The 12,561-nt window shown below is 39.2% G+C and overlaps 1 long non-coding RNA gene across 2 annotated transcripts in view; it reads left to right on the top strand.

Annotated features, from left to right (window-relative positions):
- The window catches only part of LOC310848150, a 171,690-nt gene that overhangs the window by 86,085 nt on the left and 73,044 nt on the right, over nucleotides 1-12,561 (top strand). The gene's annotated exons all lie outside the window — the stretch shown is intronic.

Raw genomic sequence — 12,561 nt, forward strand, 5'->3', positions numbered from 1 at the left:
TTTGTGACCCCATGGACCAGAGCACATCAGGCACTCCTGTCTTCCACTGACTCCTGCAGTTTGGTTAAGCACATGCTGGTAACTTCAAGAACACTGTCCAACCATCTCATCCTCTGTCGTCTCCTCCTTCTTGTGCCCTCCATCTTTCCCAACATCAGGGTCTTTTCCAGGGAGTCTTCTCTTCTCATGAGGTGGCCAAAGTATTGGAGCCTCAGCTTCACGATCTGTCCTTCCAGTGAGCACTCAGGGATGATTTCCTTAAGAATGGATAGGTTCGATCTTCTTGCAGTGGGACTCTCAAGAGTCTCCTCCAGCACCATAATTCAAAAGCATCAATTATTTGGCGATGAGCCTTCTTTATGGTCCAGCTCTCACTTCCATACATCACTACTGGGAAAACCATAGCTTTAACTATATGGACCTTTGTTGGCAAGGTGATGTCTCTGCTTTTTAGGATGCTGTCTAGGTTAAGATTGGGATTACATAAACCAAACCTGGTGCTTGAGTGACACAATGGCTGCTACTCATCATTAGTATTGTCAGCATACTGTCCCCTTGATTTTCTTCTTTCATATTAAATGAAAAAAATAATTGTCTCCTTTGTCTTTAGTATCTTTGTCACTTTCTTCTGAATCATTATCTATTTGTCAACATGTTTCTTGAATTGAATGGGCTACGGTGTTCTTTATGAGACATCGCCACACTGTTATCTCCCGAGTCTCCTCCTTAATCTACCATGGGTTTGATTTCTTATGTATCAAAAGTTTTCCAGGCAGTTGCTCCAGTCTAGTTATAGCCTATGTGTAGATAATAGAGGATGGGAATATGCTTGGGGTGGCAAATGAAGGCAGCTTAGCTCTGGTTGCCACTACTTTTTAAGGGAGAGGCATGCTCCACTGTCAGATGCAATATCTCATTGAAACCAGTGATTAAAAGCAGTATAAAAATGTTGCAAATAAATGAATAAGTATCATTTTATTTTGATGTTCAGCCGTGCCACCAACATTCCCCACTCCTTAAGGAAATAAAGTTTATGTTCAAAATCCATCAGAAATGAAAAGCAAAAAAGGATTGTAGGATTTAATTTGGACTGACTTTGCCAGCACTTCTTTCTTTTGATAGACAATTCGGTTTCATGTGCTATCTTTCAGGTGTCTCACTATATGCCACAGGAAACCAGTCTTGCTCAGGATTTCCCCACCCATCTCTTTAAACTAAAAACAACTGCAATTCACTTTAATCTCTGAAGGCTATCCAAACATTGTGCTGGAAAATGGTCTAAACCAAAATAGCTGGCACAATGTGTGTTGACAAGCTTTAAAGGAATTCTGTCATATTCTATGGAAAAAAATATTGTTTCATCTAACTAGAAATCTGTTAGATATAAATAGCTAAGCCATCAACATTCTCATGTGTTAATTAAAAAAAATGTTTTTGGAAGAAAATACAACACTGAATTTATGTGGAGAGTGTCCCAGAGAATGTTTGGAAGGCAGTAATGCCATTGTCATCAATGCAATTCTTGGGTTCCATTGACTTCAGTGGGATTTAGGGCTTATCCACACTTATCTTTCCACTGCTCTTTCCAGGCATGGTCCACAGTTTAAAGCTCCATGTCCAAGTGCCCCCCCCCCTTTTGCTCCAGAGCTTTCCATCTGAAAACCCACTCTTTAGAGTTCAATCAGAGGAAACATCAATATGCAGAAAACCCGAATTGATGTTTGCTCCAATTCAGCTTTAAAGAGCGAGTGTTCACAGAGCAAGCTTGAGGCAAAAAACCCAATGAAACAAAACACAGGCATGAAGTGTTAAAGTGCAGACCCCTGCCTGCAAAGAGCGGGACAAAAGTTAAGTGTGGTTAAGCCCTTAGTTGTGCTTAACCTTCTCTGGATTGTGACTTAAACCCACTCCTATTGCCTCTGCTTGAAATAAGCAACTGGCAAGCGAACTATACAGAAGCAACTTTAACACAGCAACATTACTGGAAGGATTAAAGAAAGCTTGGTTGATTGCTGTTTGTAAGTCAAGACAGAAAGAAAAATTGTGGCCGACATATGGGCTGCATTTTCATAAGCAACAGGTGTGTTTCATTCTGTTGAAGGCAATTGCTGTATCTTTTCTGTTTTCTGGCAGTAACTTATGAAGGATAAGACAATCCCATTTTCTAGCTTTGAACTTCATTTTTGCTTGGCAGTCAAAGCTTCTATTCATTTCAGAGATAGTCTGCATTTGCATTACAACCTCTGCTTTTCTTGGAATGTGAGATCACTTCCTGGCAAAATTACTACATCTTTACTATCTGTGATTGCCTTGTGAATTCTTTTCTAGTGTCATTCACACCAAGATATATTTTGCCCTGAGCTTGTTACATAGGTGAGCTGCAGAGCATTATTAGATAAAACTAACATTTTTAAGCCCTTAAGATTTAGCCACATGTCATGCTACTGGATTAAGTGGTTTCTTAATGATGGCAGAAACCATTAAGGTTCTTATATTTACACTCACAGGAGGGGTTACCCAACAGCTTGCTTCAGGTGGAACTCAGTACATGTCTCAGGACTGCACATGTGAATTTGCTCTGAGCAATGGTTGCATCATTGTGGTAAGCAGAGAAGGAGCCCCTTTTGTTGCAACCAACTTTGATCCCAGTATGTGACAATGAAACAGCAATTGGTTGCATCTGCTTAATTACATTCCTTGGAACTCAACACCACAGTCAATGCAAGCAACACCTATAACTTAGGAAGACAGGAAGCTGCCTTATAGTGAATCAGACCATTGGCCCATCTACACTGTCTGCACTGTTTGGCTCTCCAGGACTTCAGACAAGTTTCTCTCCAAGCCTGGAGATTCCAGAGATTTGTCAGGGACTTTCTGCATACAAAGTAGATGTTCTGCCACTGAACTACAGCCTTTCCTCATTTGGCCATCAACCATCCCTTGTAAGTGACCCACTTATTAAAATAATATTGGACTGGTGGAAACATCATTGCTCTTTTGCTTTAGCCCCATGTCATGAAACTTAATGGGTCTGACTCAAGATACCCCATGAAAACTCATCACCTGCGTTTCTTTTAAGTTTAGCTTGGACTTTTCTGAAAGTGTTCTTAAACTCATCTCAAGGTTTACTGTAAAAAAAAAAATCCCTATAACTGGGTGCAGGTCAGTTGTCCCCATCAAATAGATTCCACCCTTTTTTGCCAGAAGTTTTTGGGGCCCCCCCCAAAACAACTGATCCACACTACTCTTTTGCAGATGCTCCACACAAACTGTTTAGCTGGAAGTGCAAGACAAAGAGGATAAAAAATGTGACTGACTCGTGATATATCCACAAATGTCCCTGTGCAGTATTCCTGATGTTTCAGTCTTTTCTGAATAATAACTGGCATACCAACAAGCAGACACTTACCTATCAAAGAAGACATGAAGCCCTGAAAAACTTCATCACGTGAAATTGTAACAGGTTTTTGGCTAGTACGGTGCAAGGAAACCAGCAAATCTCTGTGCTTGTCTTTCCTGTGTGCCCATCTGATAAATTATTCCCTACCAGGATTATTACACCGGGTTTATTGCACTGCACACAAGAATTTAGAATAAGGATTGAGTGGAAAAGAATATACATTTTAATGATTTGGTATTCATTGCTCAGTCTATATTGATGCAGAGTATAATTAATCTTTTAGCCTAAAGAGTGGCTGAAAAGTATAATGGATGTGGTGAATGTTATAATCTGAAAAAATATAAATACAAAATTGGAGGATATCTGTCATTGATGTGATTTACACTGTGCTTGCAGCTTTGGAAACAAGCATCTACCTAAACAGCCAAAGCCAGAAATTTGCAACTTGCCTAATAATCTACCAGACCATCCCAGTTATAATTAAATACAGTATGATGCACTGAATCATGCTTGACATAAATATGTTACTTGTTTTTATTCCCTGAAAATTCAGATTGCTTCCATATGAAACTCTTTTTTTCTTTGCACTCTTTTTGTCTCTTCACATTAACCAACAAGTAAAATAAATAATGTAATTATTATCATTAAGTATTCTAAAAGTTTGGTTTCTATGCCTTCACTCCTAATTTTTCTCCTGCTTTCTTTAGTCTCTGCCTGCCTCTCATGAACACAGATATTTTAATTACCATTTTAAATCCTTCCCCTGGGTGAGAGTATTACCCAGATGTGAAGTTTCTGAAATCTTTAAGAGAGTCTTACAGCACCTTAAATACTAACAAATGTATTATGGCACAGGTTTTTGTGTATCTGATGAAGTAGATTGTAGCCCACAAACATTTATGCCATAATAAATTTGTTAAGTCTTTAAGGTTCCACAATTAACAGCTTTTTGAAAATCATTCCAAATGTTTGCAAACTGGGGTAAGCAGCAGCAAAAATGGCAAGTCTACAACTTATATTGAATTGGAATGTTTATTCTTAGTAAAATCATAAGAATCTCAGAGTGTATTGAGGAAAAACCATGTTCTTTTTTTCTCTAAAGAGAACCTCTTGGGATGTTTGCTCTGAATAGATCTTTCTTAAAAGGATATAATTGTTCTGAAAAATAATAAAACTACTTAAACTTGTAAGATAGTTTTAATAAATCAAATATGGGACAGAATTTTTATTAGTTCAAATCCATCATGGAAAATAACCTAAATTAGTCCAATCTGAAATTAGTCCAATTTGAAATTAGTCCAATCTGAAACAGATTTTTACTGTTTCTGCAATAAATGTGAGTGTTTCATTTGCATTTGCAAATTACTCAGTGACAACAAAGTAACCCTTAAAGAAATGTACCTTCCTGGTTAGTTATTTTAACCCGTGAGGCCTCCATCGTTCATCAATCTCTTCTTTGAACACTTTTGCTTCTGAACTGAAGCATTTCAAAGGTCAATACAGACATTCATTCCTACATATGTCTAATCTTGGACATTAGAGCTTTATTTTTACCTCTATCAGAGACGCCTTGGTCAATATCTAGTTAATCTTTATCCTATATAACCTGGTCCTTGCTTTATGTGAAAAGCAAATGCCAGCAGAACTAATTATAGAATTGAGAGAGTTAAGTGAGCCTCACCCCCCACCCCCATTTTCTTTTAAAAGAGCTGCAGGGCCTGTTTGCACAGGCTGGAGTCAAGCATCAAGGTGACTTTACCTAAGATTTATTTGAAATGCTTTTTTCCAGAGAATAAAGCAATGAAAAATTATATGTTTATATACTGAACGGATCTTAAGCTAGCAAGACAGTATCAATCATCCACTATAGTTGTGATGCATTGGTGTCCAGAAACCCAGCTTTTTTTATTTAGGCAGTAATTAGTGCAAAATATCTTTTGATGTCAATTTGACATTTGCTCTTGCCTATCAAGGTGTGATAGGTTGTTTCAATACACTCCAAGATGTGGACAGTGCTGTATATGCTAATGGAAAAGTTCAGGCATGGGGCTAATACCTTTTAATATGAGAAAAAGAGACCCAATATACTACTGAACATAGCTTGTTAGTGAGTAACTGAGATGCACAGGTGGAAGGATGACTTCCAGAGTACCTTGAACTTTGTGAAATGCTCTGCATGTGCAGTAGAGATGCACATAAAAAATATTTCAAAACAACGATGGCCTAACCACAGCCTTAAACAGCAGGCAGGGCTCAAATGCAGATGGTGAAGAGCTTCTGTGATCCAGCACTTTAGTATTGCCTGCATAGGTACAGACAACCTGGGACTCTCTAAATCCAAAGCAGATACTGTTCTGATGGGATGCTATTTCAACCCAATACTGTTCCACTGAACCACGGCCCTTCCTTCCTCCCTGACCGTTGGTTCTGCCTTCTCCAAGGCAAGACAACTGAAGAAAGTTGCTCTCATCCACTTAGGTCTGGTTGTGGGGGAATTTTGAGGTGCTTGTGATATACTCCTACCCACATAGACTGTTAGTCACTTCAGCTGAGAGAAAAGCTCCATGCATACGTCGCCTTTGCATGTATAAAGGTAAAGGGACTCCTGACCATTAGGTCCGGTCACGGACGACTCTGGGGTTGCGGCGCTCATCTTGCTTTACTCGCCGAGGGAGCCAGTGTACAGCTTCCAGCTCATGTGGCCAGCATGACTAAGCCACTTCTAGCGAACCAGAGCATGTATAGCTGCTCCTTTATTAAAACAAATGGGGCAAGCTGCATGGGCAGCAATTCAGTCCTTGCTAGGTTAAACAACTGCCATCCTCAGAAGCCTTGGCACTAAGAAACCCCATGGAAATAAATGGGAAGTAAACACATAGTTAAATAACTTGGTCAGCAGACTTTTGCTGTTTTCCTGGTGTGGTTTGAAAGGATTTGTCAAAACACTTTTGTGAGCTTTTTCTTTTTTCCTTCTTTTCAACCTCCTGCTCCAGAAGTTGAAGTGGAAAAATGATTTAATAAGGAAAGGATGCTGGGTTGGTAGAACATTAGGCTTAGAGCACTTTCTTCCTGCTAGTGTTGTGGACATCTGGAAACATTCCACTGCTTCATTTTATTAGAACATTTAAGTCACCCCATTAAAAAAAACGGGGGGGGGGGGAGAGAAACAGAGTGAGTGAGTACTATAGATTATTGTTGATAGATCAGTCACAGATTGCACTGCCCACACTATTGCCACACTTAATATGGCTGTTGACTATCCTGCTTGGAGGGTTTGTGCATCATCTTACAAGAGCAATGACTCCTGCCGATATTTTCCTAGTCTTTGTTGTAGAGAGAGAGCAAACTGATAAGAAACAAAGTACATGTGCCAAGTGGCTCTTTTAATAGCAACAGTTTATTTTTGAGTAAAATGTCCACAGGCCTTGCAAATAGAATCTCAGCTGCTTACTCATACTGGCATCATGGGACCTGTTCACACAAGGACCCCGTGTCTAGATTCTGCTCATGGCAGGGCACAAAAGCAACCCCCAACCTGGTTCAGCATTCCCCACAACGTGTAGAACACATTGTTTGATGTGAATGGGGCCTGTATTTGCAATGGCTGTGCACAAGTACAGTGGTACCTCGGGTTAAGAATTTAATTCATTCTGGAGGTCCGTTCTTAACCTGAAACTGTTCTTAACCTGAGGTACCACTTTAGCTAATGGAGCCTCCTGCTGCACTGCCGCCGCACGATTTCTGTTCTCATCCTGAAGCAAAGTTCTTAACCCGAGGTACTATTTCTGGGTTAGCGGAGTCTGTAACCTGAAGCGTATGTAACCTGAAGTGTCTGTAACCCGAGGTACCACTGTACTTCAACTTTTGCACTACACAAATGGCAGCAGCTGCCCTTGCTAATGTGTGAATAACTATAACGGAAGCTGTTAAATTGCTGTGCTGTAACTTCAACAATATCAATTAAGAGAAAGCTATTTTATTCAAAGTAACTACCACTGTTCCTTTCTCAAGGCTACCACTGCTATTACTAGACAGGCTGCCAACACTTTAAATAAATAAATAAATAAAATAAAATAAATCTGTTACTTGGGCAGTTCAAGTGAGAGGCCTATGTAAAGGTCATGGAGCATATAAAGTTTATGCTATAGAGACTATCAAATGAATTTATTTAAGCCAAGTTAGTAATGGCAGTAGCAGCAGCAGCAGCAGCAGTAGTACTGAAAAGACATAACATTGAGACCGTGTACACACTCCCATTTACTCTGCATCCAATGTGTTTCCACTGCTGGTTTGGTTAATATTGTATACATGTTATTAGTCACAATCTATATCTGTCCTGTAACTGTCCTGTAATTTCTTATGAAATATTGCATTTTGATGCATTCCCCCCACCCCAAACTAGCTTTGATCCAAATTGGAGGAAAAAACAACCTAGCTATGTTTTGAGCCAGAAGTGTGTACATAACCTGAGACATTCACTATTCTGTTATACAGGACTTCATTTTTGTTACCAAATCACAACTTCATTTTCACAGGCTTTTTCTAGCTCAGCACAAGCAATTTTTTTTGGTAGATGACTCCCAGACGTAGCTACCAGTACTTTCTTGGGATGAAAAGGCCTGCTTAAAATGTACCGGCTCATCCCACTTCAGAAAAGTACCTTTGTTTCAGCCGTGGGTCATATAGTAGAGACTATCAGACAGCAGGTGCATCTTATAGTGTATGTCATGGAGCAATAAATCCCATAATTACAGGTCATGAGGTGCAGCTCCCCTTTGATGTGACTTTTTTGTTGCTCTTGCAGCGGATACAATTTGGCTGAGATATCAAATGCAGATAGCAGTAAAAATTTAATTAAAAAAATCAAAGCATTTATTTGGATTTATTAGAACTCAAGCCAACAGGTTCCTTAAATCTTAAAGCACTTGCAGAGGTGGAGAGCAAAAGACAGCATCTTTGCAGCGTCTGAAGCCCGTGACTTTGAAAAATAATTGCTTCCAAAGATAAAGATTCTAGTAAAGTGCTTTTCATTTATTAAAGATGTGTAGATCTTCCCAGCAAGAGGGCATGTTCAATGTTCTCATTCGGGTCTCCACTCCTGTCTTTCCCTTTTACCTCTTTCCTTCTTAATAAAATCGTGGCAATTACTTTATTAAAAGGCTCTGTCCTAAATCTTTTTATGAAGCCATTTTCTTTGCTTCTGGAACTTCTGAGAAGTTTGTGCTGGTATGGATTTTTGACCACTAAAATCTCTGTGTTACCATGGAAGAAATTCCATGAAATAAAAGCAGTGAAATTACTGCACACTCGTAGCATAGTCTTATGCAGTAGCAGCCAGTGTGGTGGGCTAGCCCAATGGAGTTGCCCTACCGACACTTTTGCTCCTTTATCTTATTTGGACAACACTAGGGCAGGGCAGGGCTGCAGTGAGGTCAGAGAGAGGTTTCCCTGTGGGGTGTCAATTGTGTAGGTGGCTGTAAAGTGTAGTCAAATTCAGACATGATATTGTATCCAATAAAGTCATGCCCACTCATTCAGACCCAATGAAATCAATGAATTTGAGCTAATCCATTCTCAATCCACTGATTTCAACAGACCTATTCTGTGATTTACTTGGATATTACCCATAAACAAAGTAAGGGATATAGTTGGAACTAAGTTCATATGCCAAGTTAAAAGAGCAACAGCAGAGTAACCCTGTGGGGAAAATGGAGCAGGGTTGGAATTTCAGCTCAAAGCATTCACATAATCTGGGTCATAGCAAAGGGCACAAAGGGGAAAAGGAAGTGTATGGGGGCAAGAGTGGTCCAAAAGGAAAGTACTGATTGGAAACAGGAAACCCAGAATGAGCCCTAACTCAAGTGTGAGTTTAAGAATATACAAATTATTTTCTTCACTTTCTTTTGTATTTTTTTTTAAAGGAGCTGAAGTAGTTTCCATCTTTTCAAATTAGCATGAAGATGTGCTTGAGAGTTGCAACTTTTAACCTCTGGCTACATTCCTGTTTCCAATGCACACCAGCTGAATTTGTACTTGTTATTTACTTATGTAGATAAAAAGGACAGTTAGAATTGGGTATCATCAGTATAGCAATGGCTTCTTACCTCACATAACTTCGCACAGCAGCTTAATATGAAAATATGCAGATTGTAGAAGGTGATCCACAGTGGACTAGGAGTGCTGTCTATGAGTGGCATTCAATCACATTCTAGCAGTTTCAGGTTTCACAGTTGAAGTGGATTTGAAGCTCTTGCACAAGATGTTTTCCCCCACCCCAAAACTGGGATTTTTGCAATAAGGGAAGTAACTGGAAGATGCCCTGGAAAGTGTGGCATATGCAGTGTTGTCTAACTTTCACACAGCTGTTAAAAGAACAGGGTCTCTGCCAGGAAAATGCACAGACACACCTCAGGCAATTCAATAATGGGTCTGTCATTTGGCCAAGCTCCTGAGAAACAGCTCTATATGCACTTAAGAGTAGTGTGACAAGAGATTGGAAAATGTGAGGGATTAAAATTTAGTAATGAAAGCATGTAAGATAATTTAAGCTAGTTTACACTTATACTGTTCGTACATTGATTTTATATATTCAGAGCCAAATGAGTACGGTAAATCATTTTCATTTTTTTTAAAAAATGTTATATTTATATCCCACCTTGGGATATAATGTAGATATATAATAAGGACCTTGGGCAATGTACCGGTAAATGACCCTTATTCCCAATTATCACCCCCAAACAATTATGTAAGCTAGTTAGACTGACAGAGTAAGGAGCTTTGAGGCTGAGGACGGATTTGAAGCTTGGTCTCCCTAACGGCCACCGCTATACCACACTGGCACTATTTTGTTTGAGTTGACATTGGATGTGAGAAAAAGCTTTATCTGTAGTCATAATTACATAATGGCTTGTTGATACATGGCAACCCTTTCATATAGACTACCAGGAATGACTCTCCTTCAGTGGAGGTCTTCAAGCAGAGACAAGACAACCACCTGGATTTCCAGCAATAAGCAGACTTGATAGTCACCAAGACTTCCTTCAACTCTATACTTAGTGAACTGGTCTGTAGTGAGAAGCAATTGTTTCTGACTAGTGATTTCAGAATCCTGTTGCTCTGAGGGAAATAAGTAGCCCAATTAGTTGTTGCAGTTAGCAGTTTATAGTGAACTAAAGCCAAAGAACCACACAACTAGGGATATGTTCACATTAGTGGCTTGAAATGCAATGAGGTCATTCCTCTCCCCCCCCCCCCCGTGTTTCAAGCCACATTTTTATTAACATCACAGTGTGGATGGGGATGTCTTCACCCAATGTGCATAATCTTTTCGGTTTCCTGCATCTGCAACCTGTCCTCCCAGGAACTTCTATTCGGTAAGTTGTCATCTGTGCTCATCTGTGCATGCCTGATGAATGTTAGGGTATGCTCACATTCACATTACTACTTATTCCACATTCAGTTTTCTCACTAGATTGAAACTGGTTTGAGGAAAGACTGCAGTATTTGTCGAGAAAATATAGGATCCGTATGGATTGTGACTAATGTTGTGCGATGAGGCTTCAACAATTAGCAGTGGGAGCACCCTGGATATGGAGCAAGCTGTACTGTGAACATGCCCTAGGTTTACATGCCCAAGCAGTTCCTTATACCACATGGCAAACTTCTGCAACAGATGGGATTTGCAAAAACAGTTTTTGGTATTTATTAGCCATTTCTCTACTGAAGTCTTCAAAGCAGCAGAGAAATCGTGCAGCATTAAAAACACATACAATAGATACAACAAAAGCTAATTAAAAAACAACTTCAAAGTAAGCCCCAGGAAACAGCAGCAAATGGAATTGTGCTTATTGTTCAAAGTGGGTGGGTGGAAAGTCCCACTGTACATGCCCAGGCCATTGAACCCACCTAAAGTAGATCACTGGATTCATGCCAGTGCATTTTATGGTGGATTTAGTGGTGATGCTTGATGAGTTGTTCTGGTTAACTACTCAGGTCTAGAAGTTATGGGGTATGTCACAGCAACAAATCAACTGTTTTCAAAGGAAACCCAGTTCTGAGAAAACACACACACACACACACACACACACACACACACACACACACACACATATATATATATTGGAATACTGTTTTTGTCCCTGAAAATATGGATTATGTTGAGAGAAAAAATGACTCTCACTTTTAGAGGAAATTATCTTGTTCATCCTAATGCACTGAAGAGATCCCCCCCACACACACACACACTGCAAAAACAATCAGTTCTACACCATTTACTTAGATAAACCTGAAAAGAAATGTACGGTAATTTGGAGAGTTTTATTATGTATTTATAGTAGTTTCAGTTACTTGTTTCATAACAACCCAATTCTATGCATGATTACTCAGAAATTAGTCCAATGAGTTCAATACAGCTTACTCCAAAGGGAAGAATGTATAGGATTTTAACTTTAGATTTGCTTTATTAAACATATACTTTAAGTTATATGACATTAGTTATTTAAAGTACTGTATTGTACTATTTCTGCTTGTGATTAATATAATTAATTTTAATGAAATCTGATATATCTGTAACAGAGTTAAAATAAAATCCAACTTTTAAAAACCAAATATGTTTTGTTCTTCTATGATTGAACCATCACTTAAAAAAAGAAAAGAAAAAGATTATGGTAGAACCAGTACTACAAATAGCTCATGAGATAAAAAGGGACATCATGGTCTGAGCATTGGAATAAAAAGGTGGGAACTGATCAAAGACAATATAATTGATGGTTCCATGAAGTAAAAAACTTGGGATGAGTGCCATAAGGTATTGCTGAATTTCAACACATGCATCTTGAGTAAGAAAGTGGGGAGGGGGGGACACCCACACTGTCACTACAAACAACATCAGAAACTTTAAAAGGCTGCAGTGGAAATCAAAAGGAAGAAAGAGGTTTTGCCATCTTTTGTGTTTAAGGGAAGCAAATTAACTTCTTGACATTTGCGTTATTAATTTTTATGCTTTGATGGAAATAATCTGTTGCAGTGCTTTAAAGTCCTGGGTTTCACCTCGAGGAGGGAGGAGGAGGGAGAAGGAGCAAAAGACTTCAAAGTGAATGATTACCTGTTGATGATGTATTGTATTTAAACACTCTGGCTGGGGATTAAAGCCAATCCTTAGG

This window comes from Podarcis gaigeae (genome assembly GCF_964106915.1).
Source record: "Podarcis gaigeae genome assembly, chromosome: 7".
Taxonomy (NCBI): domain Eukaryota; kingdom Metazoa; phylum Chordata; class Lepidosauria; order Squamata; family Lacertidae; genus Podarcis; species Podarcis gaigeae.